At 42.1% G+C, this 18,291-nt stretch overlaps 1 protein-coding gene across 1 annotated transcript in view; it reads right to left on the bottom strand.

The window, feature by feature from the left end:
• Window positions 1–18,291, bottom strand: part of LOC145786614 (uncharacterized) — a 74,264-nt gene that overhangs the window by 20,922 nt on the left and 35,051 nt on the right. The window lies entirely within an intron of this gene.

The raw sequence follows: 18,291 nt of genomic DNA, 5'->3' as shown, positions 1-18,291 counted from the left end.
TTGAACTGCTTACGTACACGAGCAGTGCTGTTCGGATCGTGAACGAACGCCCTTTGGTACCTTTGAGTGACGACCCTAGGGATTTTACTGTCATCACCCCTGCCTCACTGTTGACCCCATACTTAAACCCATACTGTGCTGTTGGGCAATCACATGATCGTGACCAATTAAGAAGGGATTATCGGTTCAATTTGGCACATTCTCAGCAGTTTTGGAGCAAATGGATCGATTTTTACTTGCCAGGGCTTCAGGGCCGGAAAAAATGGTTAAAAATGGCCGAGAATTTGGAGCCTGGTCAACTTGTAGTGGTGGGTTCTCTCCAAGACATTGGTAAACGTGGGAAGTATCAACTTGGGAGGGTGCATGAGGTAGTCCCACAAATTAGGAAAGGGAAGCCTGTGGTTCGGAGAGCTAAAGTTGCCGTTTGCAACTATGATGAGAGTACGGGGAAAGTGAAAGTAGACTACGTGTTAAGGGATATTTCGTGCCTCGCCCCCGTAAAGAACACTTAAGTGTTAGGGTTTGAGCCTGGTTCTGTCTGCGGTGGTCGACCTTTGTCTGAGCCCCGAACAGTCGGCTATTATCGCAACCAATGTACATAGCGTCACTTTAGCGTGTACCTATGGTACCAATTTCATGTATCGTCGCGTATTATTCTTATTGCTGTTCATTCTTTGCATCCCCTTTGTATTTGCGTATTAACTTAAACGTGAGTGATTCAAACAATTTGTGTATCGTGTGTTTTTATTCATTGGCTCACGATTGTCGTCAATTATTCTTTAGTTATGCCATGTCAGAATGTCATAACTAGGGGTCACTATGTTCCAGACAATTGTTCACCAAATCAGATTGCTCCATCGTTTGCAAGACCTGTAAAACATTGCAGCTGCAGCATAACATTACATCATCGTTAAATCTTGAATTACGAGATATGGTGTAAGCCAAAGCCAACAGGTGCTTGAATAGCTTCATAATGCTTATCATTATTAGGTCACAGGAGATGCTTACGTGCGTTTGAAATATTGCAATCTATTCTCGTCATTCTTAAAATTGTTGCTTGAAAAGTTGGTCGCATATTTAACTGTTTTGCTTAGTGCTTACCAACTGGACGAAATTTCCGTCTTTATCCAAGTAATTTGTTTTGTAGTGACAAGTTTTAGTGGCGTACGGTGTTGCGTCTCAATTTCGACAGCCAGTGGCTATTTTTACAGAAATACAATTCTCGAATAGACGTTTTCAGAAGAGTGTTTCTTTCGGTCATTACATACAGACGAACGGATCCGGGAATCTTATGTTACAATTTTCCCACGAAGAGATTATGGTTTACCGTTGTGACCACCTATTGCCACAGAGCAGCTTTCACAGTAGGCTACAGTTTTATTTTGTAATTGTAAATGATATTATGCCATTACCGTCTTTGCTTTGAAAAAACAATTATCTACAACAAATTGTTGTTATTTAGTAGACCAAGAAGCCTCATTGTCTCACTCTCATAACAATGTGTTTTTTACTTGCTGTTGCTGAAAATGAAAACCTTGCTAATTTTCCTTGTCTTGATCAAATTGCAATTACAGTAACTTCTCGACTTACGAACATTCGACTTACGAACATTCGGAGATACGAACATTTATATTTTCTCACAAAAAATTTTCATAAATGCATCTCTGGCGGGTTTGTTTGTGTTGGAAACAGTCCTTATTTTCTCTTTACGTATAATAATTTCCGTATCGTCAAAATGGCAACATGGATATAAAAAATCCATTGTAGATTTTCATATCCGTGATCCAACAATGGTCATTGTTGCGACGACAATCAATCAGTAGGTCAGTATTCCGGCCAGTGGAGTGCACTGCCGCAATGCCAATGTCCGCCCCGATAGCTCAGTTGGTTAGCGCGTGACTTCTGGAACGAAGAAGCTTCAAGATCAAGCGGCGCTGGTTGGACTCTCGGGGCGTGCGCTTGAGCAACGCACGTTAAGGACTGCTCTCCATTCAGCGGCATCTAATGGATGGAATAATTCCCCGGCAACAAGACTTCAACAATCGGAAACTTCACTCTGTCAATCTCGGTGACCGGGCGTGCGTCAGTGATTCAAAGCCTCTACAAGTATGCGAAACTGCCAGGATTAAGCTCTGCAACAAGCTTTCCCAGTCCGAGGATAAAGATTCAATCAATGTTGCCACACGTAGAGATTTATAGTAGGATAGTAAAAAGATGCATAGTAAGAAGCGTAAGGCGAGTGATGCGAGTGGTAGTGCTAGAAAACGGCAAGCCATCTCGATGGAAACAAACGTGTCAATTAAGCTTGATAGTGGTGAAAAAATAGTGAATGTGGCAAGCTCTTACGGCATAAATCGTTCCACTATTGCCACGATTTTATGGAAGCGTATTACAAAGAGCGTATTATAGAACATGTGAAAAGTGCAGTGCCTATGCAGTCTACCATCATTAGCAATAAAAGGGGAAGGCTTGGCTTTTAGAAGAAATGGAAAAGCTTCTCCACTTATGGATGGAACACCAGTGGCAGCGGCGTGTAAGACTTAGCCTAGCACTAATTCAAGAGAAAGCTAAATCTAATAGTGCGGAAGACGAAACGTTTGCTGCAAGTTCTGGATGGTTCCAACGCTTCAAGAAACGAGCAAACTTGCATCATGTCTCTGTAGAGCACATTGATGCTGCATGGCGTGAAGTGTCCCAAACCACAATGAATGGTGTCTGGAAGGCTTTGTGCCCACAGTTTGCAAACACCTTTCAAGGATTTCAGCAAGAGGAGAAGGAGATTCTTGAAAATCTCATTAAAATATTTAAAAAGCTCGATATTGACCTAAAGGAAAATGACTTTCAAGAGCTTTTTGAGTCACACACACAGGAACTGACAAATGAGGAACTAATGGAATTGGAAGCCATGCAAAGACAAGATGAAGATGATGAAGAGATTGTTCCTACAAAGAAGTTTGAAACAAAGTTGATGGCCGATGAGTTTAGTTTTATTGAGAAAGCTCTCAGTGTTTTTGAGATTCAGGATCCGAATGTAGAGCGATTCTCAAGGGTAGCAGCCAGTGTCCGCGATGCCTTCAAGTGTTATCGCATCATCTACGATGAAAAGAAACGAAAGACAGTGCAATCTTCCTTGAACCAATTCTTCAGAAAGCGTGATGACCCGCAAGAGAACGTCGAATCTGTAGAAAGTCTTCAAGAAAACGTAGAATAACTGCATTCAAACTCAACAACTAATGTGTTTTGAATAAGCTGCCTTTTTTGTCAGACGTTCCCCCCTTCTATTCCAACGTCGATGGACAGCTTAAATCCATAAAACAGTGTACGTAGGCTACTTTGCACACTAGCCTACACTGTATATTTATGTAAATACAATGCAATGATTTGAGACAATGTTTGCTGTGTTTTACTTTATTTCTATGTGTTTAATATTAGAAAGAACTTAGGTGCATGTTGCGTATGTGATGGACGAATGTCTAGTAGGCATAGGCCTAAGCAATTCTGTAGGCTACACCAAACAACAGTACAGTTTGAACTTACGAACAATTCAAGATCCGAACGGCCGTTCGGAACGTAACTTGTTCGTAAGCTGAGGAGTTACTGTAACTCTTTGCTGCAAAATGTCAAAAATGAAATTATTTCCCATTTAAAGATACTGGATGATTCTTCCGATGGTTACGTTTTTGCTGGTGAATTGAATAATTTCCAGCATTGGATTACAAATCCATTTCTTTTTGATTTAACAAAAATTTCGGATGAGGATAATTTGAAGGAGAATGTCATCGAAATGAAAAGCTGCCAAAAATTAAAACTGCTATTTGAAAAATCAAAGATTTTTGGTGTTTTGCTATGAATCTTTCCCAAGTCTTGCTATGGAAGCCATGACAGTGTTAATTCTCTTCTCAACAACTTATTACTGTGAAAGTGGCTTTTCGACCATGATGTACACCAAGAATAAGTACAGAAATCGTCTGCAACTGGAAGATGATTTACGTGTTGCCTTGAATAAAATCGAACCATCGTTTGAGCGAATTTTATCAATGAAGCAGCAACAAATATCTCACTGAGAAGTGACAAACAAAATAACTGACATTTAATTTCTTTTGGTTATTTTTGTGTGAAATATCGGTTTAACGTTTAATTGAGCTATAAAAGCAATTTAATTTAGCAATATATGCCTGAAAAATTCAATCAGATTTTTTTGGGGGTACAAAGAATGCTCTGACATGACAAAGGGGTATGAACAACAAAAAAGGTTGGGAACCCCTGGATTAAAAGCTTAATAAATAATTTGCGCCCCACTTCGGTGACACTCAGACAAGTAAGTTTAGAAAGATTTTCTCGCAATTAGCTATGAAAAACCTGGTAAGTACGCTATGCTACAATGTTTTATTTCTAAGGTAAAAAAGCACGTACTGATAATCATCTTTTAAAAACATTTTAGTTGATAACATTTCACACGTTGATTCGCCAACAAATTTTGTGTAGCCTACTTTACTTTTTAAGCCCAACGCCGGCAATTTATTGCTTGTCAAACGTAACTGATTTTTGTTGTTTGATCATGGGAAGTAATAAAGCGAATTGTTCAGCGGCAGACCGCTTATTTTAGCCGCCAATGTCGACAATTTTATTTACATGCCGAACCGCCATTTTCCACCGCTAATGTTTTTAAACGTTCACATTAGATTCACTAATTGCCAACAAGTTGCCTTTTCAGGGAAACATAACCATGTAATTTTTGATGAAAAATCGCAGTGTCAAATGCAACTTGAATTTTTAGCTCATTTTAATATTCCTTTTATTTTGCCTTATTCGGCATCGCAGATTGCAGGACACACGTCCCAATCTTATTTTATACAGACGTGCAGGAGCGCTGCCACGTATTGATATCGACAAAACAGCACCATTCATCACACGTCGTTCAAACGTTGATTAACCACTAAAAAACATACTAGCCACTTTACGCCTACCCCACCGATGTTATCTCGGTTCTATTGAACCATTATTGTTTCCTGTTAGTACATACACCCTATTAGTCGTAAGCTTACGCCTATTCCCATTTATCCTATATGCTATTATTTACCGTTTTTACATATCATACTTCAAGCTACGCCATGTCTCACTGACATTGTTTATTTACTGATATCGCATCATCACCTGTTTTTCACTGCATTTTATTACAATTCCAGGTGCCCATCATTACATCTAACCTACGTTAACTAGGCTATTCCTTTTCAACGACTTCGCTCATTCACTGACATTGCATATGTATCACCTGTATTGTATCACATTGTACACACTTAAACTTACAGTCTATAAATTTTTCTTGCCTGTTCTTACACTTGAACAGTTTCTAGAACCACATCAGCCGGCATCTGCCGCCATGATTAAATCATGTCGCCTAGTCATTTTGACCATTTTATGCTATAATTTTTGTTATTGTGTTCTACTATCGTGTACAAACCTTACTTATTACATGTATCTCGCGGATGCTACTCTGTATCGCTTTTTTCAGATGCGCCTCTCACTACACGGTTGCTGCTAGACGGAATGCGAGAGACCTCGAGAGACATTGAGAGACTGACAGCACTACGACGGATGACACGACAGAGTTATCAACGTCATCGCCACCACACTGTGGCCCTCATCAACTTACCTCCACGCGAGATGCCTCTATTCAGAGATGCCTTTACTTAAAGAAGCTCTCCACACACGACGTCAACTCGGCTAACCTCATAGCCGCCGATAAGCACCGAAGCTGCATCGTTGTCTTTCAACATGGTCAACCCCATGTCTGCCGCTACACAGCGACACCACGCGTAGTTGCATTATGCGCACTCAAGCCTTCTTCACACAAGAAGCACTCTACGTTTGCTTCCATGAGTGTCAAGTCCTATCTCCCCGGACGCGGGGCATGCACAGTCATGGACACTTACCTGTACGATATTTGTGTATTTTATTTTAAAACTATTCGTAATGCTTACTCAAGAATGACGCAGCAACGTAGCAGCTGCCAACCCATAGTTACTCCTGAGCATGAGGTGAAACTGCATCCCTCCTGGACAAGAGGTAAAACTGTACCCAACCCATAGTTCCTCCTGAGCATGAGGTGAAACTGCATCCCTCCTGGACAAGAGGTAAAACTGTACCCAACCCGTAGTTCCTCCTGGACAAGAGGTAAAACTGTACCCAACCCATTAGTCAAGCCACTGCTGTCCTAAGCCAAAAGGCTCTCAGGAAATTATGACATCGCCTTATCTCTTATGATAAACGAGTGTTTCCCCTGCAACCGCAATTACTGTTTTAGTGCTGCAATTACTGTAGGCCTATATCGTCCTAAGCCAAACGGCTACCAGGGTACATATGACATCGCCTTATCTCTCATGATAAACGAGTGTTACCCCTGCAACTGCAATTTGTGTAGCCTATATCATCCTAAGCCGAAAGGATTCCAGGGAACTACGACATCGCCTTATCTATTATGATAAACGAGTGTTACCCTTGCAACAATATAATTCAGTAACAGTATGTGTTATCTAACTTGCTTATGCGTGCATTTAATCTCATCATCCGACGAAAGGAGGGGGGTCATGTGTCTTCCCCTATTGATTGTTAGCCTACAATTGTTAATTTTGTTGTAAAGTATCTTATAACCACACACCTGTATACTATTGCATCATGTATAACCGAGTTTTTGTAATATGATTTATCTGTTATTTTGCCGTAAGGAGGAAAGTGTGTAACATGTACCATGTTATTAACCAACAAATTTATATTTTAACATTTAACCGAAACTTATCAGAATTGCAAAATGCATTTCAACGCTGCAAATTCAAAACCTAAGTTCTGTTCCCACGAAACTCAGGTCACACTTCCTGTTTAACAAATGCCGCTCTCACGGAATTTAGCGCACCACATCTGTATTTCTAAAGCGACATAACTATGTAACCGGTATAGCTACTATGAAATAAGCGGGGAATTGAAAAATGCAGAGATTCAGACACACACTCAGAGATAGACTTCACAGAGAACGGACTGAACTTTAGAACGAGAAGGTTAAATTCACGACTGGAGAATGTCGCTCTTCTGACACTGGTTGATAAAAGGCAATTGGCTAGGCATATTTCTCAATTTCCCGAACTTGTAACAATTGATTCATAATAAAAATACATTTAATATTCTATTTGGCTTGTTTAATTTTTGTAGGCAGTCATACCCCTAGACTAGACAGACAGCCTAAATTATCTTTTTTTTAATTATATCCTTTTAATAAACAAAAAAGACAATCAGATAGCAAAACCCTACACTAAGAATAAGGAAAACCCTACAGAAGAATCCACCGCGTAAAAAGATTCATTGTTTTGTTTGTGAGCGCCGTTGCAAACCGTAGTAGGCATTCATTGTTTATCTGACTGTTTCTGTTGAAAAGCAGACTATACCTTGACTATAGCTTGATGAAAATGTAGCCTTGGCTTGCTTTTTGCTGGAGATCATTGAGTCATCACAGCATTCGATGGCATTGGGTTTTAGCATTCGCTGTGAGGCGCTAGAGAGACGGATGGATGTGGCTCTGAAGCACTTTTTTTCGTTTCAGGCGGCAGGAACTAAGAACACACGTGCTTCTGTTGTTCATGATGTTAGAAACGATTCCCCGCCCATTTAATATTATTGTTGTATCTCTGCTCCATTCTATTTTCATGCTTGAGTGACCCGGCCATGCATTAACAATTTTTGCTAGTTGATCTTTCTTTTTACGTTTTGGCATGGACTGGAGTGGTCATTGTTTTATAAACCTGGAGAACTGGAGATTTGGAGTGACTAGGGAATATGTAAGAATTCGGTAAGCAACTGTTTGTTTTGTTTTATTATTGTCGTTTTCAATACACCATTTCTTCTAATAAGTAAGGCCTGCACTTTATCCAGTCTAGGCAGAAAACGTTTTAGACATCATTTATAAAACATACCTTTGCTTGGTGCAAGGTTATGCCTGTCTAGTTAACTCTAGCTAGTTGTGTAATTTGTTTGTTATCCTAGGGTAGTCTTTTCAGGTCTGCCAAGGATTCATTTATGGTATGTGCCTTTGTCTAGCTCACTTTAGCTAGTTGTGTAATTTGTTTTATTATCCTAGGGTAGTCTTGTCAGGTCTGCCAAGGATTCATTTTTGGTTTGTGCCTTTGAGCCTGCCATGCTGTAAAGTTTGTTTGAATTTTGTAATTTGTTTGTTATCCTAGGGTACTCTTTTCAGGTCTGCCTAGGATTCATTTTTTTGGTGTGTGCCTTTGAGCCTGCCATGCTGTAAAGTTTCTTTGAACTTTGTAACTAGTTGTTTGTTATCCTAGGGTAGTCTTTTCAGGTCTGCCAAGGATTCATTTTTTGGTTTGTGCCTTTGAGCCCGCCATGCTGTAAACTTTGTTTAAATTTTGTAAATAGATCTTCACTTTGGGCAGTCTTGTCAGGTCTGCCAAAGATTGAAGCTTCTAAGCCTGTACTCTGTCAGGCCATTGTTCTAGTCAGGTAGAACTGGTTACCGTTAAACCCTGTAATTTTAGTAGGTTGCTTACTGACATTCTCCGTAACATCGTGAAGGTCAATTGTCACCTCACCTAAGGTAAGTACCATACAGATTTTGTTTTTTGTAGCTTGTATATTGCTGTGTGTTAATTATGGCTCGTAAAAAGCCCAAGCAAACCCCAAGACGGGGTAAGCCAAATGGTTATGCTAGTGGCTCAACAGAGCAGCATGAGGCCGCCTCTAATATTAGTGGTCAACATGACAGTAGCGAAGAGCTGCCAGGTCTTGTTGTGTTAGAACAAGAGCTGGTTGAAATCGAGCTTGGCATAACTTCCATCGACATGGAGCTATGCTCAAGTGATGATTTCCTGAGTTCTTCTGAAGTTTTGGAGGTAAAGAAAAGATGCCTTGAACTTCAAAGGAAGCTCTCCCTTAAACGTTTAAATTTACTCAAATGCAAACCACAGCAATCAGGCTCAATAGAATCTAGGATGAACCGTATGGGGGAAAGCATTTATGGTTTGCTTGAAGCATGCTCTACCCTCATTCGAAGCTGTCGAGAGCAATCCAAGCAAGTGTCACATCAAACATCATCTGTAGTTATGGATGCAGGCAGTGACACAGGCAAAGCTGCTGAGTCTAGCGGTCACGTGACACCCCGTGAGAGTGGTGTAAAGATACCACCTGTAAAAGCAGAACAGGGTATCCTTCAGGGCAGCAGTAGTGCTAGTAATATTCTTAATCCTTACACATCTCCCTTTCGCACTGAAGCTAATAATAGTAGTGAATTTCCCATCGTCGTGCCTCAACCCCAGCTCAGTGCAGGGTTTCAAAATGTTCATGGTCCTCGGTTGTCGCTGGAGAAGTTTGACGGCAATGTGTTAAAGTTCTTTAACTTTAAAAGGCGTTTTGAACGATACATTGAGTCAAACTATCTAAGCTTTGAAGATCGCATCGCCTTTTTGGAGGACAATTGTGTAGGCCAGGCCTTGGAAGTAATATCTGGCCTGAGTTGCTTGCAAAATAGTGAAAGAGCATATGGAATGGCATGGGATAGATTGAGAAAAAGGTTTGGCAACCCTGGAAAACTCATGGCCAAAGTGAAGGAAGATTTGCTGCAAGGACCCCCTATTTCAGAGTGGGATGCGCCGGGCCTCACAAAGCTTTGCGACAAGATGTATAAGTGTGAAGTCAGTTTCGATGGCTGGGGTAAGTCCCATCTTTTAAACAGTGATGAGGTGCTTCAACGGCTGTTCCTGCGACTTCCTTATAAGCTAAAGGAGCAGTTCGTTAATGTTAATCACTTAGGATCGGACTGTGCCACGTTTGGTGATTTAAGAGTCTTGGTCGAGGATGCAGCCTCTCGAGCCGACAGCCAATATGGCCATCTTATGCAACCAGGCAAAGATGTTAAGAGAGCTCCACAACCATCGCTGGCTCGATCTAATCCGCAAGGTGGCTACAAGCGTGCTTCGGTTTGCACAACCGAAGAGCAGATTTCCCAATCTGCTAACCATAAACAAGAGTCCTGTTGTTTGTGTGCAGAGTCGCATGCCCTATGGAAGTGTGAGATGTTTAAACAAAAACCTGTTGCAGAAAGAAGAACCCTGGTGCAAAAGCATAGACTGTGTTTTTGTTGCTTGAGAGCAGGCCACAGAGTGGTTGATTGCAGATTTAAGAAATCTTGTGCAACGTGTGGATCGAGGCATAACTCACTTCTGCATGTAAACCGTGTGGAAGTGGAAAGTCCCTCTTCCCCAAGGAAGAGCATCTCAGCAACAACGTCCGCAACTGTGCCAGCTACATCTGGGACAACAATTTTTAAGGTTTTACCAGTTAAGGTATGGGCTGGGGACCCCTCCAACTATACCTATACTTATGCTTTTATCGATGAAGGGTCCAGCGTCAGTCTATGCTCCTCAAGCCTCGTATCTCGCTTAGGAGTTGCTGCGACGAAAAGCAATGTAGAGTTGCTGACCACCAATGCTGTCTCCTTTCATGACAAGAAAATTGATTTTTTGGCTGTGCAGGGAATGGAAGAGCAAGCTGTGTTTTCCGTTGCAGATGCTCTGGTGATGGACCAGATTGTTGATGTCAGCCACAGTATCCCCACCGAAGCACTTAGTAGTGCATATAGTCATTTGGAGGACTTAAAGTTTCCTGAACTAAAAGATAGGAAGGTTGAGTTGTTATTGGGTAGCGATCTTCACCAGGCTTATCTTTTGCAGGAAGTTCGTACTGGCGCACCAGGAGAACCATGTGGACTGCACACTCTTCTGGGTTGGACCATTTATGGGAAAGATGGCGGCGATAGGCAACTCAACTCACCAGTAATGGTAAACTTTTTTAGCGTAAAAGAGTCTTGCGATAGAATGTTAAATGTGTTGTTGCAGGATTTTAATGACATCGGTGAGCCACAGGTACCCTGTCCTTCAATTGAGGATAAACGTGCGCTGCAGATCATGCAGGACACGGTGAAGAAGGTGGATGGACACTATTCTGTAGGGCTGTTGTGGAAGGATGAAGACCCGGACTTGTGCAATAATCGCTCTATGGCACTCAAGCGCTTAGAGGGAATGAAGCGCCGATTTATTGCTGACCCGGAGTTATTCAATGAGTATCGTGGTAAAATGCAGGAATATGTTAAATGTGGCTATGCTGTGCCACTTGAAACTGGTGTGGTAGACACACCAGGGAAGACGTGCTATGTGCCCCATCACTGCACGACCAATGCGGCCAAGTTTAGAGTCGTTTTCGACTGCAGCGCGAAGTTTAAAGGCGTGTCATTAAATGACAAGCTGCTTCATGGCCCAGATCTCACCAATAACCTTGTAGGAACATTGTTTCGCTTCAGGCAACATCCGATCGCTGTTGTGGGCGATATTAAGGCCATGTTTTCCCAAGTACGTGTAGACGAAGGAGACAGGGATGCCTTTCGATTCTTATGGTATCCGGACGATGATCTCAAGGGGGAACCTGTCGACTACCGTATGCAAACTCATGTGTTTGGAGCAAAGTCGTCGCCATGCTGTGCTGCCTTCGCACTTCGGATGACTGCCAAAGACAATGAAGCAGGTGCTGATCAAAACACTGTTAACACAGTTTTAAAAAATGTTTATGTTGACGATATTTGTCATTCATGTGAATCGCCGGATCAGGCTATCGAACTAATACAACAACTGCGTGAACTATTACAAAGTGGCGGCTTCCATTTAACTAAATTCCTGTCTAACAGTGCAGAGGTCTTGAGTTCTGTGTTGCAGGAAGACTTGGCGTCGAAGGTCGATTTGCCTCAGTGCCAGCTTCCAACGCAGAAAACCCTTGGTGTTGTGTGGAATGCTGCGAGCGATTGCATGGAGGTGAGGGTGAGTATCCAACAAAAGCCTAACACCCGGAGAGGCGTTCTCTCCATGATTTCGCAAACATACGACCCACTAGGTCTAATACAACCCTTCATTTTACCTGCTAGGCAACTCCTGCAGCAGGCCTGTGACGCTCAACTTGATTGGGATGAACCCCTTAATGGCCTTGGGCCAGTAAACATTAATTGGGAAGCTTGGTTAAAGGCCCTTCCAGAGCTTGAATGTGTTTCCATCGCTAGAAGCCTGACTCTTTTTGGTAAATGTGCTATCCGCTTTGAATTGCATGGTTTTTGTGATGCCAGTACCAGTGGCTATGGGGTCGTGTTTTATGTTAAAGTGTTTTATGATGATTCTGTAGTAATTTGTAATTTTCTATTTGGCAAGTCTCGAGTGGCTCCATTAAAGCCTGTTAGCGTACCTCGCCTGGAGCTCACTGCTGCTGTGCTCGCTGCCAAAGTCTGCAATTTTATCCTGACGGAGTGTGATTTTAAATTCAATTGTGTTGTCTTATGGACAGACTCAACTTGTGCTGCGTTACATTAATAATACTTCGACTCGTTTTCACACCTTTGTGGCTAATAGGCTGAGCACTATTCACATGCTTACCAGTGTCAATCAATGGCATTATGTACCGACTACCTTAAACCCCGCTGATCTCGCGTCTCGGGGAGTTTGGCCTGATAAAGTTAATACCGCTAAGCTTTGGTTCAATGGTCCTAAGTTTTTGCATGATGTCACGAGCAATTGGCCAAACCAGCCCGACTTTGTTGGCGGAATTTCGTCAGACGATCCAGAGGTTAAAAACATTGAACATTGCTCAGCCCAACAACACGCGATTACGGACTCGGACTCTCTCTGTCGGTTGTTTACCCGCTACTCGAACTTCCACGATCTACAAAGAACGGTTGCATGGTTGCTTCGCTTCAAATTGTACCTGAAAAGGAAATGCCGAGATGACTCCTTGACTGTTAAGACAGATTCGCTCAGTGTCGAGGAGATGGACGAAGCTGAAGTTGCCATTGTCACAGCTGCCCAGCATCAAGTGTACCCGACGGTGTTCGCAGTTCTCCATAACCACCCAGGATTCGACGCCCCGGTGGAACTCGTGTCCGACCTGCAGCTGAAGAAGCATGTGGCTTTGAAGGAGCTACAGTCCCTAAACCCCTATGTTGTTAACGGAACGTTAAGAGTTGGTGGGCGATTGCAACAATCTTCTCTGTCAAGCGGAAGAAGCCATCCGATCATTCTCCCACATCAGCACCCAATCACCGATCTAGTGATCATGAGGTATCACGAACGAGAAGGACACATGGGATGCTCACAAGTCCTTACCGCCATTGCTTCCCGTTATTGGATTGTCAAAGGGCGGTCAGCTGTTAAAAGGGTCTTGCATTCCTGTATGAACTGTCGTTTTTGGAAAGCTACCGCCGGAAAACAGCAGATGGGCAACTTACCTGCTCCACGCGTAAACAAATCCATTCCTTTTCAAGCTGCTGGCACTGACCTTCTTGGTCCATTGATGGTAAAGAGCGGCCGCAGCAGTGTTAAGCGATATGTTTGTATTTTTAATTGTTTGGCGACCCGTGCTGTGCACTTTGAGGTCGTGCAATCCCTGGAGGCAAGTGCATTCATTCAAGCCTACCGAAGATTCTGCAGCCGTAGAAACGTTTGTCCTACTGATCTGTACAGTGACAAAGGAGGAAACTTTGTTGCTGCAGACCGCGAACTTCGGCAAGGACTCAAGAACCTCCATCAAAAGAAAGTCGCAGATGTCTTACTTCGGCATGAAACGAACTGGCACTTCAACCCTCCGCGTGCCTCACACCAAGGCGGCTTCTACGAAACATTTTTTCGTTTATTAAGAAAATTGATGCGGTCGCTGGTGGGAAACGCTACGTTGGATGAATTCGACCTTCTCACGCTGGTAGCAGAGATTGAAAGAATTTTAAACGATCGTCCCATCACTTCGCTCCCATCGTCACCAGATGGTCTGCAAGCCCTGACTCCAAGTATGATACTCACCGGGTCAGCTTGTGACACCCTATCGCCAGATGTTTTTATGAAGGCTGACGGTTATCGACGCTCTTGGAGAAAGACCCAATACCTCACAGACAAGTTTTGGGAACAATGGCTGTTGCAATATCTCCCTCAGCTGCAGCCCCGACAAAAGTGGTTTGGCACATCTCCAAGCTTGAAACCAGGCGATTTGGTACTGGTAACGGACGAGGCAACTAAACGTGGGCACTGGCCCAAGGCTATTGTAAAGGAATTTATGCCGGACACTAATAAACTTGTCAGACGCGTGCGAGTAAAGGTTGCTGACGGTACAGAGTTTGTTCGCGATATCAGAAAGATCTGCCTGCTAGAGGGCAGTATGGACTTTTAAAATGACAATTTTGTTTTCTAGGCTGGCTGGTTGGCACGATTGCACAACTGACATTGCTCATGCTGCTTAGGTTTCATATTTGAATTGTATTGCGTGTTTGTGTTTATTTTACTATTATTATTCTTGTGCTCCTCACTACCGCAGCTAACGCGGTGTCGTCGATGCATTTGCATCCAGCAGTTCTGCCATAACTGTGTTATTGACTCCCATTAATAGTGTTGTTTCTATTTGCATCCTGCAGTTATTTACACTGTAGCAGTCTAGCTCTGTTTTTGGTCTGACTATTTCACACACCTGTCTCACTACTAATGCTTTTGCTATGTGCGATATTATTTTTTGTGTTTTGTCAATTCATTGCTTAATTATCACGACTCGACTTAACAGTCGCGTGTTTTTTCTGGTAGCCTACTTTTGCTCTGACGTTAATGTCACTTGCGCTGGTCATAGCATTGTGCAGTATTAGGTTGTATGTGTGCTTTTGTTTATGCCATATCCCCACTTCTGCCACTGGTACCATGTATGCTATCATTTGTTTTTCGTGTATCCGTTTATGCTGACTTCCAGTTGTCGGTAGACTTATGTTTTTGTGCTTAATTTTAGCAATCGCTAAGCATGTTGGTCAAAAGGGTTTTTTAACTCCTCTTGGGCGTGTCTTCGATGTCCTTCTGTAGGCTACTGTTATGCATGTTCTATTAAGTTTGTGTGTAATGCAAGCCAGCCTTTGTGTTGCAATTGTGATCCTTGCTAACCGCGAATATTTTTGATTCTGGTCGACATTTGCATAATTCATGTTAATTGTCGTTTATGTGGCCACCTTGTGGCAATTAATTGGTTTGTGTTTTGCTTCGTTTTAATCGTTTTACATTGGTAAAACCCTCATTTGTTAAACTCTGGTTTTGGGGGTGGGTATGTTAGAAACGATTTCCCGCCCATTTAATATTATTGTTGTATCTCTGCTCCATTCTATTTTCATGCTTGAGTGACCCGGCCATGCATTAACAATTTTTGCTAGTTGATCTTTCTTTTTACGTTTTGGCATGGACTGGAGTGGTCATTGTTTTATAAACCTGGAGAACTGGAGATTTGGAGTGACTAGGGAATATGTAAGAATTCGGTAAGCAACTGTTTGTTTTGTTTTATTATTGTCATTTTCAATACACCATTTCTTCTAATAAGTAAGGCCTGCACTTTATCCAGTCTAGGCAGAAAACGTTTTAGACACATGATGCATGATTTGTGAAAAAGGAAAAGCAAATTTAATTACAAGTTCAACTTAAAAATATTTATGGACTTGGTTTGTAAACCGACCTGCACAAAATGCAAAAGTAAGAAAACAATACGGACAAAACAAATACAAAAGAAAATGCACGTCAATAGGCCTATTCTGTATGCTATCATTTACAGAATCGTAAATGTTCATATAATAATCCTGGGTTACTCATTGCTTCCTCCCAGTAGAAACCTGTTTAAAGAAGCCCTGAAACGTGGCAATGAGGTTATTCTTCCAAAAGCTCAAGGTCCACCATCAACACCCAGAAGGCCCGGATTCGGACCGCGGTCCGCCAGTTGAGTAGCCCTGCAATAGTCTGAACAGTCGTTCAACTGCTCCAAATGATCAGTCCTAAATAACCTCGAAATTGTTTAATGGATTACAGTAGGTTAAGGGAAACTTGTTTATAGCATCTATTTTCTCACTCAGTGGGTAAATGCCGTCTGGGGTTGTTTTATGACCCAAGAATTGTATTTCAGACGCGCCTAGGACACACTTGCTTTGATTTAGGCCTTAGGGTAACACTATACCCAAGGCCATAACACTATATTCCCTCTCCGATACCGAAGTCACCCGCATGCCATCAAGACCATTTTCATATCTTCTTCACTACATTTTTCATCATTTATGATCATCACTTTAATATTATGTTCAAACAATAATTAACTTAGTGTATATTAGGGTGGTCCCGAAAATTTTTTTTTAGAATTTTGTTACAACCACCTTACCTTTTTTTTTACATTGCCTAAAAGAAGTTAATGTGCAAAATTTGGTTAAAATTGAACAATGTTTAGAGGTGCCACAAAGCCATTTAATTTTTCTCTCAAGACACAATATAAAATAGTGTGGCTTATTAACTGTTTCTAAACCCTTCTGTACTATATTATACTGTAATGACATCACGACCTTAACAAATGTTTATTCCATGGGCATTGGGCCAGCTTTAACCAAGTTTTTTAGCCCAGCAACAACAGTTCTTTTTGTTGCATCTGAAAAGTTCTTGCGGTGATCTGCCACCACTTGAAGGAGGCATTGTCTTTGTTTCTTATCCTTTGTCAGAACATGGATATACTCCTGAATTAGAGCCGCTCCTCTCTCAGCTGTGTCGTTAAGCACTCGAAACTGTGCTGCTTTCTTTTTTCCTGCAATGTAACCATCATTTGACAGCCACAGTGACGGTGGCAATGACAGGAAATCTGTCGACAAATTCAGAGCTTTGAAGAACTGCATAGATTTTACTGAAACAAAGTCTTCTATCTCACTTGCTTCAATTTCTTCCATCTTCAAGCTGGCTTTCACGGCACGACTACTCTTTCCAGGCTTTTTAAGGTTCTTAACCATTCTTTGCTTCCTCTCTTCAGCAACACCATCATCAAAGAATGCAAATGCCACAACTTCTTCACTCAGGTACCAAAGATGGTTGAGGAATTTTCTGCATGTCACTTTGGAGACACTGCTGTTGATGGAGGCATAAGCTTTCAAATTCTTCAAGAAGGCCAGGTCATTGGCTGGTGCTGAAACTGCTACCGGTGCATCAAACCAGGCTCTGAAATATACCAACACTCCGAACAGAACAACTTCTGCAAGCCCTTTCTTTTGCTTTGCTGTCAGCTTTACTTGTGCCCGGAACATCCAAATCTTGAGAGAATAAAGGACCTTGCTCATCCACCGTGCTCTGTGGAAAGCTCCGGGCTTTTTGATAACCAAAACACCCTAATCTTGCAATTCACCAAGGAAGAAGATGATCAGTTCCAGAAATTCTCTGTAATCTTCTCTTGGTTGTTGTTTGCATAGATATTTCTTTGCAGATATCAACAAGGAATCACGTTCTGGTGCGATATAAATCTCCACTGAAGGTTCACTTGCTGCGGTTTCATAATCATCTTGCTTGAGATGTGGCCAGCGCGCTTGAAACTGCTTGAAAATCTCGATGTCAGGCCCTGATGACGGTCCCATTGCATTGTTGAATACTGCACCTATCACTAGTTCAAATATATGGTGCCGACACGGCAACCATAGAAGTTCCTTCTCTAGCTGGACATCAAGAAGATGACATGCTCCATTCCTTTTTCCTGTGTTGCTGCTAGTTGTATCAAAACTCATTGCTACAACATTGTCTTTTAGTACCCAATCATTCAGGACTTCTTTGACTGCCAAAGCCATCGATTGTCCAGATCCACTTGTCAACTTTGGTACAGCAAGCAACTTTTCTGTACTATCATGCGATACAATCACTGGTAACCTATCGTATTTGTCTTGACACCCTGCTGTGTCTGGGATTAGCTTTCCATCCCAATGCACAACAACCTTAACTCCCGGGTCAAGAATGTCAAGACTGAAATTGTCCTTACTGGAAATAGCAGCTTCTTGTCTTAGTGACCTTCTTGACTGACGGATAGTTTTTCGATTAATGGCCAATTCATCCACATTGTGGCCTAAACTTTGAGCTGTTGCAGCAATGATATGAACAGCTGCTGCTCTGTCACTGACTTTGGTTCGGTCCAGAGCTTGTGCTTGTCCTGGAGAGATCACATTCTTCGTTCTAGCTGTAATTGTTCATTTCCGTTTTTTTGGTGTCTGCACTTCTGAAGAACTGGACTGTTCACACTGTTCTGTATTTTCAGACTCTGATGACGATGTTGAGATATCTTCTTGATAACATGCTTGCACTGCAGAAGATGATACTTTTGCCTTTTCAGCTCGAGCTTGCTCCTCTTGTTTCCGCTTGACAGTTCGTGCTTCTTTCGCAGCAAGTTCGTGATCAA

This window comes from Aplidium turbinatum, chromosome 17, assembly GCF_918807975.1.
Source record: "Aplidium turbinatum chromosome 17, kaAplTurb1.1, whole genome shotgun sequence".
NCBI lineage: Eukaryota > Metazoa > Chordata > Ascidiacea > Aplousobranchia > Polyclinidae > Aplidium > Aplidium turbinatum.
Note: the sequence above shows the minus strand (reverse complement) of the source record. Positions and strands in the feature narration are given on the sequence as shown.